Genomic DNA, 12,156 nt, shown 5'->3' on the forward strand with positions numbered 1-12,156 from the left:
ACGTCTCCACCAGACCCATCAACGTCTCCACCAGACCCACCAACGTCTCCACCAGACCCACCAACTTCTCCACCAGACCCACCAACGTCTCCACCAGACCCACCAACGTCTCCACCAGACCCACCAACTGAACCTACCAAACGACCGTCCTGAATATCTCCTGCTTCTGTGGTCCAACTCTGGTTCCCAGTGGAGGAGAAGTCCAGGAACAATGGTTCTGCTGATTAACAACGGTGCTGATGCTAATAGAATTAATAGAATTCTAGTTTTAGAGTTGGAACATAACGAACTTGAAGAACAAACCCAGAGAGACGATGATACTCAGACATTCGTTCCTACACAGGACACACCTCAGTTTAACCCTCCTGAATAAACATCATGTTTAAGTCTTTAATTTATGATCACGTTCATCAAAGTACACACACACACACACACACACAGACACACACACACGGTGCTACAGGAGCGTATAAAGGCAGGTGGAGACAGGTGAGCGGAGAGCAGCTACTGAAGGTGAGTTCACATGGATCAGCTGACACTGATCACCTGATTCATCTGTCCGTCTACTTCCTGTCCCTTCCTGTCCCTGTTCCTTCCTGTCTACTTCCTGTCCCTGTTCCTTCCTGCCCCTTCCTGTTCCTGTCCCTCCCTGTCTACTTCCTGTCCCTGTTCCTTCCTGCCCCTTCCTGTTCCTGTCCCTCCCTGTCTACTTCCTGTCCCTGTCCCTTCCTGTTCCTGCCCCTGTCTACTTCCTGTCCCTGTCCCTTCCTGTTCCTGTCTACTTCCTGCCCCTGTCCCTTCCTGTTCCTGTCCCTCCCTGTCCCTGTCCCTGTCCCTTCCCGTCTACTTCCTGTCCCTGTTCCTTCCTGTCCCTCCCTGTCCCTTCCCGTCTACTTCCTGTCCCTGTTCCTTCCTGTCCCTCCCTGTCCCCCCCTGTCCCTGTCCCCCCCTGTCCCTGCCCTCCCTGTCCCCCAGAACCATGAAGCTCGTCATCGTCCTCCTCCTGCTGACTGCTGTCTGTCAGACGTCCAGTCTGCCTCTGGGTAAAGAAAGAAGATTCAGAGGGATTCAAATGTGCCAGAAGAAAATCTCACCTTTGAATCTGTTGTGCAGATGAAGCTGAAGTCGGAGATCTTCATGATGTTGAGGGGACAAATGTCCACACAGGTGATGGACCTGGAGAGCCCAGCGGTAAGGCTTTGTCCTGTCTGGTTCTCCTGTCAATATCTTTAGACCCTGGACCAGGGTGGACCACAGATGAGGGATCCGTCTCTCAGGACTGGACAGACATGCGATCAGGGTTAAGGTCAGGGTCAGGGTCAGGGTCATGGTCAGGGTTATGGATAGGGTTGGGGTTAGGGTTGGACTACAACAGGGTTATTGTAATGGAGGACATCAACGCATGGGCTGATCTTTCTGCTTTGGGACAGGAAGTTCCTAATTTTAGGGCCATGCAGGGTGATCTGACCCTAACCCCTCACCCTGACCCTGACCTCTCACCCTGACCCCTCACCCTGACCCCTCACCCTAACCCCCTCACCCTGACCCCTCACCCTGACCTCTCACCCTAACCCCTCACCCTGACCCCTCACCCTGACCCCTCACCCTAACCCCTCACCCTCACCCTGACCTCTCACCCTGACCCCTCACCCTCACCCTGACCCCTCACCCTAACCCTCACCCTGACCCCTCACCCTAACCCCTCACCCTGACCCCTCACCCTCACCCTGACCCCTCACCCTGACCCCTCAACCTAACCCCTCATCCTGACCCCTCACCCTAAGGAGACACGATCAATGTGGAGTTAAAGACAGATCCTGATGGAACGAGGTTCCTCCTGAGGCCAGGCCAAGGCTCCACCACTAGACATGTTTGGGTGTTTCCACTGTGAGAACTGTTCTGATCCAGGCCCGGAGGTCTCTGAGGCAGGTCTGGTGTTTCAGGAGCTGGTGCAGCTGGTCTGGCTCCACTTGTGTGTGTGTGTGCACGTGTGTGTGGGACATTGTGAAGACCTGGAACCATCAGTAGAAAAGAAATAACCACAAAGGGAATCCTTCTTTTCCAGGGTTTTTCTCTCGTCCTGGTTGAAGATGTTTCTCCTAAAGGTTCCTCAGGTTCAGTTCTTATCTTCATCAGTTCTCTTAAATCACATTTGACTGCGATCAAAGTAACGTTGCTGCATCATGTGATCAACAGCTGGGTTGTCATGACGACAGAGGACACCACAGAGTAAAGCAGTCACCCACCTTCATCATCTTCATCATCAGCATCAGCAGGTTCCACAGAGCTTCAGATTCCCTGTTGTTTCCATGGTGATCATGGTGCTGATGTTTGAGTGACGGCTACAAATAAAGAGTTGCAACGCTTGACGGCGTCTTTATTCAGGTTCTCTCAACGTTTAATGTTCACAGCGTGTTTCTGTGTTGGGGCGTGAGAACGATGGATGTTCTTGATGAACCCAAGCTGATCTAGTCCTCACGGGTCTACAGGCAGGGAGAGGCTGAATGGACCAGGAACCAGCACCTGTGGGCCGGTGGGAGGAGACCACCAGCCCGTTTGACCTGGTGATCCTTGTAGATCCCAGTGACATCACTCCCAGGAGGTCCTGGTCAGTCTGTGGTGGGGTTAAAGGTCACAGCACCACCAAACATCCCTGAGTGGAGGAAGCAGAATGAAAACATGTCTAAAATGTCTAAAATGTGCCGTTATGGCCTCATAGTTGGAGAATAAATGTGCAAGTAAAGAATCAAGATCAAAAGTATCCACATGGGCGTCCATTTACTCATCTATCTATCTATCTATCTATCTATCTATCTATCTATCTATCTATCTATCTATCTATCTATCTATCTATCTATCTATCTATCTATCCATCTATCTATCTATCTATCTATCTATCTATCTATCTATCTATCTATCTATCTATCTATCTATCTATCTATCTATCTATCTATCTATCTATCTATCATCTATCTATCTATCTATCTATCTATCTATCTATCTATCTATCTATCTATCTATCTATCATCTATCCATCTATCTATCTATCTATCATCTATCCATCTATCTATCTATCTATCTATCTATCTATCTATCTATCTATCTATCTATCTATCTATCTATCTATCTATCTATCTATCATCTATCCATCTATCTATCTATCTATCATCTATCTATCTATCTATCTATCTATCTATCTATCTATCTATCTATCTATCTATCTATCTATCTATCTATCATCTATCCATCCATCTATCTATCTATCTATCTATCTATCTATCTATCTATCTATCTATCTATCTATCTATCTATCTATCTATCTATCTATCTATCTATCTATCTATCTATCTATCTATCTATCTATCTATCATCTATCCATCTATCTATCTATCTATCATCTATCTATCTATCTATCTATCTATCTATCTATCTATCTATCTATCTATCTATCTATCTATCTATCTATCTATCTATCTATCTATCTATCTATCTATCTATCATCTATCCATCCATCTATCTATCTATCAGAACAACTTAAGCGATCAACAACAGTCGGTCCAATCAGCTGATTACAGCTTCCGGTTGGAGACGCATGTTCCTGTTGACTTCATGACGTCACAGTCAGGTGACCTCGACACCCGGAAGACAGATAAACGCAACATCTTCTTTATTATCTTTATTCTTCTTCATTTATCTTTTATTTGTAGAAGTGAAATGTCCTGATTTTCAAAACTTGACGTGTTTATTAATGCGCCATTTTTAGATGTGTATATATATATACTGTATATATATAGCATATTGCTAATTTCCCTGGTGGACACCCCCTAAAGGGATCAATAAAGTACTCTTGAATATATATATATATATACAGTATATTGATGTTCCAGCTGCCTGGATGGTGACCAGGTCAGGGGTAGAAGTCAACTGGTGTCCTCCCTCCTGCCACCCACCCAAAGCTGGGGAGATGGAGAAGGAGGGAAAGCTGGACTCACTCCACTGGTCACACTGGTCATCGTCTAGAGCTCTCAGTGGTGACGACAGAGCACCGCAGACCCTCCATCACCCTGTGGATCAGCCGGGACAGGGTTCAGCATATTGATCGGTTGCTTCTGGATCCCTTGATGACGGCCCGTTTAGGGTGTTGGAGGTGGGCTCAGTATGGATGGAAGTATGGAGAGTATCACTTTGGAGAGGCTCAAGCCTGTTTCATCTGTTGCCAGGCAACGGCACCCAGATCCATTTGCTCAGATGCTGAGACTAAGTGGACCCACTCCAAAAAGAGGAAAATGAAGGTGCTCAGGTCCATGTGGCACATGAGCCTGAGAGGTGGTTGAATGGTAATAAAATCATCTTAATAATGCTCATGATAATAATAATAATTAATTCCTGATGGAATTAAAAAGAAACACAGATTTAAAAGGGGCAGAATATTGCAGCAGCAGTTCATTCATTCATCTGATGGCTCCTTCACGCTCACAGAGGAACATCCAGGGATGGTGTGAACGGCCACAGGTGCCCCCCAGCATGGCTTGACCCCCCAATAGTGGGTCTGCTCCATGTTTATCCCTGGTCAAAAATCCACCCTGGATCTTAAATCTCCTGTTTAAATTCATTTCCTGGGTGAAATTCCAGGGTGGAGCTGTCTGGCCTTTCTTTGTTTCTGATTAAAATAATTTGTTCCGTTCCAATAAAATAATTTGTTCTGTTCCACCTCCTCCTCCCCCCCCTTCTTCCTTCTTCCCTCCACCAGACCCACCAACTTCTCCACCAGACCCATCAACGTCTCCACCAGACCCACCAACGTCTCCACCAGACCCATCAACGTCTCCACCAGACCCCACCAACTTCTCCACCAGACCCACCAACGTCTCCACCAGACCCACCAACTTCCCCACCAGACCCACCAACGTCTCCACCAGACCCATCAACGTCTCCACCAGACCCACCAACGTCTCCACCAGACCCACCAACTTCCCCACCAGACCCACCAACGTCTCCACCAGACCCATCAACGTCTCCACCAGACCCACCAACGTCTCCACCAGACCCACCAACTTCCCCACCAGACCCACCAACGTCTCCACCAGACCCACCAACTTCCCCACCAGACCCACCAACGTCTCCACCAGACCCACCAACGTCTCCACCAGACCCACCAACGTCTCCACCAGACCCATCAACGTCTCCACCAGACCCACCAACGTCTCCACCAGACCCACCAACTTCTCCACCAGACCCACCAACGTCTCCACCAGACCCACCAACGTCTCCACCAGACCCACCAACTGAACCTACCAAACGACCGTCCTGAATATCTCCTGCTTCTGTGGTCCAACTCTGGTTCCCAGTGGAGGAGAAGTCCAGGAACAATGGTTCTGCTGATTAACAACGGTGCTGATGCTAATAGAATTAATAGAATTCTAGTTTTAGAGTTGGAACATAACGAACTTGAAGAACAAACCCAGAGAGACGATGATACTCAGACATTCGTTCCTACACAGGACACACCTCAGTTTAACCCTCCTGAATAAACATCATGTTTAAGTCTTTAATTTATGATCACGTTCATCAAAGTACACACACACACACACACACACAGACACACACACACGGTGCTACAGGAGCGTATAAAGGCAGGTGGAGACAGGTGAGCGGAGAGCAGCTACTGAAGGTGAGTTCACATGGATCAGCTGACACTGATCACCTGATTCATCTGTCCGTCTACTTCCTGTCCCTTCCTGTCCCTGTTCCTTCCTGTCTACTTCCTGTCCCTGTTCCTTCCTGCCCCTTCCTGTTCCTGTCCCTCCCTGTCTACTTCCTGTCCCTGTTCCTTCCTGCCCCTTCCTGTTCCTGTCCCTCCCTGTCTACTTCCTGTCCCTGTCCCTTCCTGTTCCTGCCCCTGTCTACTTCCTGTCCCTGTCCCTTCCTGTTCCTGTCTACTTCCTGCCCCTGTCCCTTCCTGTTCCTGTCCCTCCCTGTCCCTGTCCCTGTCCCTTCCCGTCTACTTCCTGTCCCTGTTCCTTCCTGTCCCTCCCTGTCCCTTCCCGTCTACTTCCTGTCCCTGTTCCTTCCTGTCCCTCCCTGTCCCCCCCTGTCCCTGTCCCCCCCTGTCCCTGCCCTCCCTGTCCCCCAGAACCATGAAGCTCGTCATCGTCCTCCTCCTGCTGACTGCTGTCTGTCAGACGTCCAGTCTGCCTCTGGGTAAAGAAAGAAGATTCAGAGGGATTCAAATGTGCCAGAAGAAAAATCTCACCTTTGAATCTGTTGTGCAGATGAAGCTGAAGTCGGAGATCTTCATGATGTTGAGGGGACAAATGTCCACACAGGTGATGGACCTGGAGAGCCCAGCGGTAAGGCTTTGTCCTGTCTGGTTCTCCTGTCAATATCTTTAGACCCTGGACCAGGGTGGACCACAGATGAGGGATCCGTCTCTCAGGACTGGACAGACATGCGATCAGGGTTAAGGTCAGGGTCAGGGTCAGGGTCATGGTCAGGGTTATGGATAGGGTTGGGGTTAGGGTTGGACTACAACAGGGTTATTGTAATGGAGGACATCAACGCATGGGCTGATCTTTCTGCTTTGGGACAGGAAGTTCCTAATTTTAGGGCCATGCAGGGTGATCTGACCCTAACCCCTCACCCTGACCCTGACCTCTCACCCTGACCCCTCACCCTGACCCCTCACCCTAACCCCTCACCCTGACCCCTCACCCTGACCTCTCACCCTAACCCCTCACCCTGACCCCTCACCCTGACCCCTCACCCTCACCCTGACCTCTCACCCTGACCCCTCACCCTCACCCTGACCCCTCACCCTAACCCTCACCCTGACCCCTCACCCTAACCCCTCACCCTGACCCCTCACCCTCACCCTGACCCCTCACCCTGACCCCTCACCCTCACCCTGACCCCTCACCCTAACCCTGACCCCTCACCCTAACCCTCACCCTGACCCCTCACCCTAACCCCTCACCCTGACCCCTCACCCTCACCCTGACCCCTCACCCTGACCCCTCAACCTAACCCCTCATCCTGACCCCTCACCCTAAGGAGACACGATCAATGTGGAGTTAAAGACAGATCCTGATGGAACGAGGTTCCTCCTGAGGCCAGGCCAAGGCTCCACCACTAGACATGTTTGGGTGTTTCCACTGTGAGAACTGTTCTGATCCAGGCCCGGAGGTCTCTGAGGCAGGTCTGGTGTTTCAGGAGCTGGTGCAGCTGGTCTGGCTCCACTTGTGTGTGTGTGTGCACGTGTGTGTGGGACATTGTGAAGACCTGGAACCATCAGTAGAAAAGAAATAACCACAAAGGGAATCCTTCTTTTCCAGGGTTTTTTCTCTCGTCCTGGTTGAAGATGTTTCTCCTAAAGGTTCCTCAGGTTCAGTTCTTATCTTCATCGGTTCTCTTAAATCACATTTGACTGCGATCAAAGTAACGTTGCTGCATCATGTGATCAACAGCTGGGTTGTCATGACGACAGAGGACACCACAGAGTAAAGCAGTCACCCACCTTCATCATCTTCATCATCAGCATCAGCAGGTTCCACAGAGCTTCAGATTCCCTGTTGTTTCCATGGTGATCATGGTGCTGATGTTTGAGTGACGGCTACAAATAAAGAGTTGCAACGCTTGACGGCGTCTTTATTCAGGTTCTCTCAACGTTTAATGTTCACAGCGTGTTTCTGTGTTGGGGCGTGAGAACGATGGATGTTCTTGATGAACCCAAGCTGATCTAGTCCTCACGGGTCTACAGGCAGGGAGAGGCTGAATGGACCAGGAACCAGCACCTGTGGGCCGGTGGGAGGAGACCACCAGCCCGTTTGACCTGGTGATCCTTGTAGATCCCAGTGACATCACTCCCAGGAGGTCCTGGTCAGTCTGTGGTGGGGTTAAAGGTCACAGCACCACCAAACATCCCTGAGTGGAGGAAGCAGAATGAAAACATGTCTAAAATGTCTAAAATGTGCCGTTATGGCCTCATAGTTGGAGAATAAATGTGCAAGTAAAGAATCAAGATCAAAAGTATCCACATGGGCGTCCATTTACTCATCTATCTATCTATCTATCTATCTATCTATCTATCTATCTATCTATCTATCTATCTATCTATCTATCTATCTATCTATCCATCTATCTATCTATCTATCCATCTATCTATCTATCTATCTATCTATCTATCTATCTATCTATCTATCTATCTATCTATCTATCTATCATCTATCTATCTATCATCTATCCATCTATCTATCTATCTATCTATCTATCTATCTATCTATCTATCATCTATCCATCTATCTATCTATCTATCATCTATCCATCTATCTATCTATCTATCTATCTATCTATCTATCTATCTATCTATCTATCTATCTATCTATCATCTATCCATCTATCTATCTATCTATCATCTATCTATCTATCTATCTATCTATCTATCTATCTATCTATCTATCTATCTATCTATCTATCTATCATCTATCCATCCATCTATCTATCTATCTATCTATCTATCTATCTATCTATCTATCTATCTATCTATCTATCTATCATCTATCCATCTATCTATCTATCTATCATCTATCCATCTATCTATCTATCTATCTATCTATCTATCTATCTATCTATCTATCTATCTATCATCTATCTATCTATCTATCTATCTATCTATCTATCTATCTATCTATCTATCTATCTATCTATCATCTATCCATCCATCTATCTATCTATCAGAACAACTTAAGCGATCAACAACAGTCGGTCCAATCAGCTGATTACAGCTTCCGGTTGGAGACGCATGTTCCTGTTGACTTCATGACGTCACAGTCAGGTGACCTCGACACCCGGAAGACAGATAAACGCAACATCTTCTTATTATCTTTATTCTTCTTCATTTATCTTTTATTTGTAGAAGTGAAATGTCCTGATTTTCAAAACTTGACGTGTTTATTAATGCGCCATTTTTAGATGTGTATATATATATACTGTATATATATATAGCATATTGCTAATTTCCCTGGTGGACACCCCCTAAAGGGATCAATAAAGTACTCTTGAATATATATATATATATACAGTATATTGATGTTCCAGCTGCCTGGATGGTGACCAGGTCAGGGGTAGAAGTCAACTGGTGTCCTCCCTCCTGCCACCCACCCAAAGCTGGGGAGATGGAGAAGGAGGGAAAGCTGGACTCACTCCACTGGTCACACTGGTCATCGTCTAGAGCTCTCAGTGGTGACGACAGAGCACCGCAGACCCTCCATCACCCTGTGGATCAGCCGGGACAGGGTTCAGCATATTGATCGGTTGCTTCTGGATCCCTTGATGACGGCCCGTTTAGGGTGTTGGAGGTGGGCTCAGTATGGATGGAAGTATGGAGAGTATCACTTTGGAGAGGCTCAAGCCTGTTTCATCTGTTGCCAGGCAACGGCACCCAGATCCATTTGCTCAGATGCTGAGACTAAGTGGACCCACTCCAAAAAGAGGAAAATGAAGGTGCTCAGGTCCATGTGGCACATGAGCCTGAGAGGTGGTTGAATGGTAATAAAATCATCTTAATAATGCTCATGATAATAATAATAATTAATTCCTGATGGAATTAAAAAGAAACACGGATTTAAAAGGGGCAGAATATTGCAGCAGCAGTTCATTCATTCATCTGATGGCTCCTTCACGCTCACAGAGGAACATCCAGGGATGGTGTGAACGGCCACAGGTGCCCCCCAGCATGGCTTGACCCCCCAATAGTGGGTCTGCTCCATGTTTATCCCTGGTCAAAAATCCACCCTGGATCTTAAATCTCCTGTTTAAATTCATTTCCTGGGTGAAATTCCAGGGTGGAGCTGTCTGGCCTTTCTTTGTTTCTGATTAAAATAATTTGTTCCGTTCCAATAAAATAATTTGTTCCGTTCCACCTCCTCCTCCCCCCCCTTCTTCCTTCTTCCCTCCACCAGACCCACCAACTTCTCCACCAGACCCATCAACGTCTCCACCAGACCCACCAACGTCTCCACCAGACCCACCAACTTCCCCACCAGACCCACCAACGTCTCCACCAGACCCACCAACGTCTCCACCAGACCCACCAACGTCTCCACCAGACCCACCAACTTCTCCACCAGACCCACCAACGTCTCCACCAGACCCACCAACTTCCCCACCAGACCCACCAACGTCTCCACCAGACCCACCAACGTCTCCACCAGACCCACCAACTGAACCTACCAAACGACCGTCCTGAATATCTCCTGCTTCTGTGGTCCAACTCTGGTTCCCAGTGGAGGAGAAGTCCAGGAACAATGGTTCTGCTGATTAACAACGGTGCTGATGCTAATAGAATTAATAGAATTCTAGTTTTAGAGTTGGAACATAACGAACTTGAAGAACAAACCCAGAGAGACGATGATACTCAGACATTCGTTCCTACACAGGACACACCTCAGTTTAACCCTCCTGAATAAACATCATGTTTAAATCTTTAATTTATGATCACGTTCATCAAAGTACACAAACACACACACACACACAGACACACACACACGGTGCTACAGGAGCGTATAAAGGCAGGTGGAGACAGGTGAGCGGAGAGCAGCTACTGAAGGTGAGTTCACATGGATCAGCTGACACTGATCACCTGATTCATCTGTCCGTCTACTTCCTGCCCCTTCCTGTTCCTGTCCCTCCCTGTCTACTTCCTGTCCCTGTTCCTTCCTGCCCCTTCCTGTTCCTGTCCCTCCCTGTCTACTTCCTGTCCCTGTCCCTTCCTGTTCCTGCCCCTGTCCCTCCCTGTTCCTGTCCCTTCCTGTCTACTTCCTGTCCCTTCCTGTCCCTGTCCCTTCCTGTTCCTGCCCCTGTCCCTTCCTGTCCCTTCCTGTTCCTGCCCCTGTCCCTCCCTGTTCCTGTCCCTTCCTGTCTACTTCCTGCCCCTGTCCCTTCCTGTTCCTGTCCCTCCCTGTTCCTGCCCCTTCCTGTCCCTGTCCCTGTCCCTTCCCGTCTACTTCCTGTCCCTGTTCCTTCCTGTCCCTCCCTGTCCCCCCCTGTCCCTGTCCCCCCCTGTCCCTGCCCTCCCTGTCCCCCAGAACCATGAAGCTCGTCATCGTCCTCCTCCTGCTGACTGCTGTCTGTCAGACGTCCAGTCTGCCTCTGGGTAAAGAAAGAAGATTCAGAGGGATTCAAATGTGCCAGAAGAAAATCTCACCTTTGAATCTGTTGTGCAGATGAAGCTGAAGTCGGAGATCTTCATGATGTTGAGGGGACAAATGTCCACACAGGTGATGGACCTGGAGAGCCCAGCGGTAAGGCTTTGTCCTGTCTGGTTCTCCTGTCAATATCTTTAGACCCTGGACCAGGGTGGACCACAGATGAGGGATCCGTCTCTCAGGACTGGACAGACATGTGATCAGGGTTAAGGTCAGGGTCAGGGTCAGGGTCATGGTCAGGGTTATGGATAGGGTTGGGGTTAGGGTTGGACTACAACAGGGTTATTGTAATGGAGGACATCAACGCATGGGCTGATCTTTCTGCTTTGGGACAGGAAGTTCCTAATTTTAGGGCCATGCAGGGTGATCTGACCCTAACCCCTCACCCTGACCCTGACCTCTCACCCTGACCCCTCAACCTGACCCCTCATCCTGACCCCTCATCCTGACCCCTCACCCTGACCCCTCACCCTGACCCCTCACCCTCACCCTGACCCCTCACCCTCACCCTGACCCCTCAACCTAACCCCTCATCCTGACCCCTCATCCTGACCCCTCACCCTGACCCCTCACCCTAAGGAGACACGATCAATGTGGAGTTAAAGACAGATCCTGATGGAACGAGGTTCCTCCTGAGGCCAGGCCAAGGCTCCACCACTAGACATGTTTGGGTGTTTCCACTGTGAGAACTGTTCTGATCCAGGCCCGGAGGTCTCTGAGGCAGGTCTGGTGTTTCAGGAGCTGGTGCAGCTGGTCTGGCTCCACTTGTGTGTGTGTGTGCACGTGTGTGTGGGACATTGTGAAGACCTGGAACCATCAGTAGAAAAGAAATAACCACAAAGGGAATCCTTCTTTTCCAGGGTTTTTTCTCTCGTCCTGGTTGAAGATGTTTCTCCTAAAGGTTCCTCAGGTTCAGTTCTTATCTTCATCAGTTCTCTTAAATCACATTTGACTG

The 12,156-nt window shown here is 48.6% G+C and overlaps 5 long non-coding RNA genes across 5 annotated transcripts; all 5 read left to right on the forward strand.

Annotated features, from left to right (window-relative positions):
• Positions 1–43: 43 nt before the first annotated feature.
• Positions 44–2,855, forward strand: LOC115248373 (uncharacterized). Its single transcript, XR_003887267.1, has 5 exons — positions 44–513; positions 976–1,043; positions 1,114–1,191; positions 2,066–2,114; positions 2,197–2,855. It is a non-coding gene; the product is annotated as an uncharacterized lncRNA (long non-coding RNA).
• A 1,040-nt stretch (positions 2,856–3,895) lies between these two features.
• Positions 3,896–4,808, forward strand: LOC115248379 (uncharacterized). The gene is made up of 3 exons (XR_003887273.1): positions 3,896–4,147; positions 4,221–4,337; positions 4,751–4,808. It is a non-coding gene; the product is annotated as an uncharacterized lncRNA (long non-coding RNA).
• A 393-nt stretch (positions 4,809–5,201) lies between these two features.
• LOC115248375 (uncharacterized) lies at positions 5,202–6,692 on the forward strand. The gene is made up of 3 exons (XR_003887269.1): positions 5,202–5,671; positions 6,134–6,201; positions 6,273–6,692. It is a non-coding gene; the product is annotated as an uncharacterized lncRNA (long non-coding RNA).
• Positions 6,693–9,095: 2,403 nt separating this feature from the next.
• LOC115248377 (uncharacterized) lies at positions 9,096–10,014 on the forward strand. Its single transcript, XR_003887271.1, has 3 exons — positions 9,096–9,353; positions 9,427–9,543; positions 9,957–10,014. It is a non-coding gene; the product is annotated as an uncharacterized lncRNA (long non-coding RNA).
• Positions 10,015–10,165: 151 nt separating this feature from the next.
• LOC115248376 (uncharacterized) lies at positions 10,166–11,365 on the forward strand. Its single transcript, XR_003887270.1, has 3 exons — positions 10,166–10,603; positions 11,082–11,149; positions 11,220–11,365. It is a non-coding gene; the product is annotated as an uncharacterized lncRNA (long non-coding RNA).
• The last annotated feature ends 791 nt before the right edge of the window (positions 11,366–12,156 follow it).

This window comes from Takifugu rubripes, unplaced genomic scaffold (genome assembly GCF_901000725.2).
Source record: "Takifugu rubripes unplaced genomic scaffold, fTakRub1.2, whole genome shotgun sequence".
Classification (NCBI taxonomy): domain Eukaryota; kingdom Metazoa; phylum Chordata; class Actinopteri; order Tetraodontiformes; family Tetraodontidae; genus Takifugu; species Takifugu rubripes.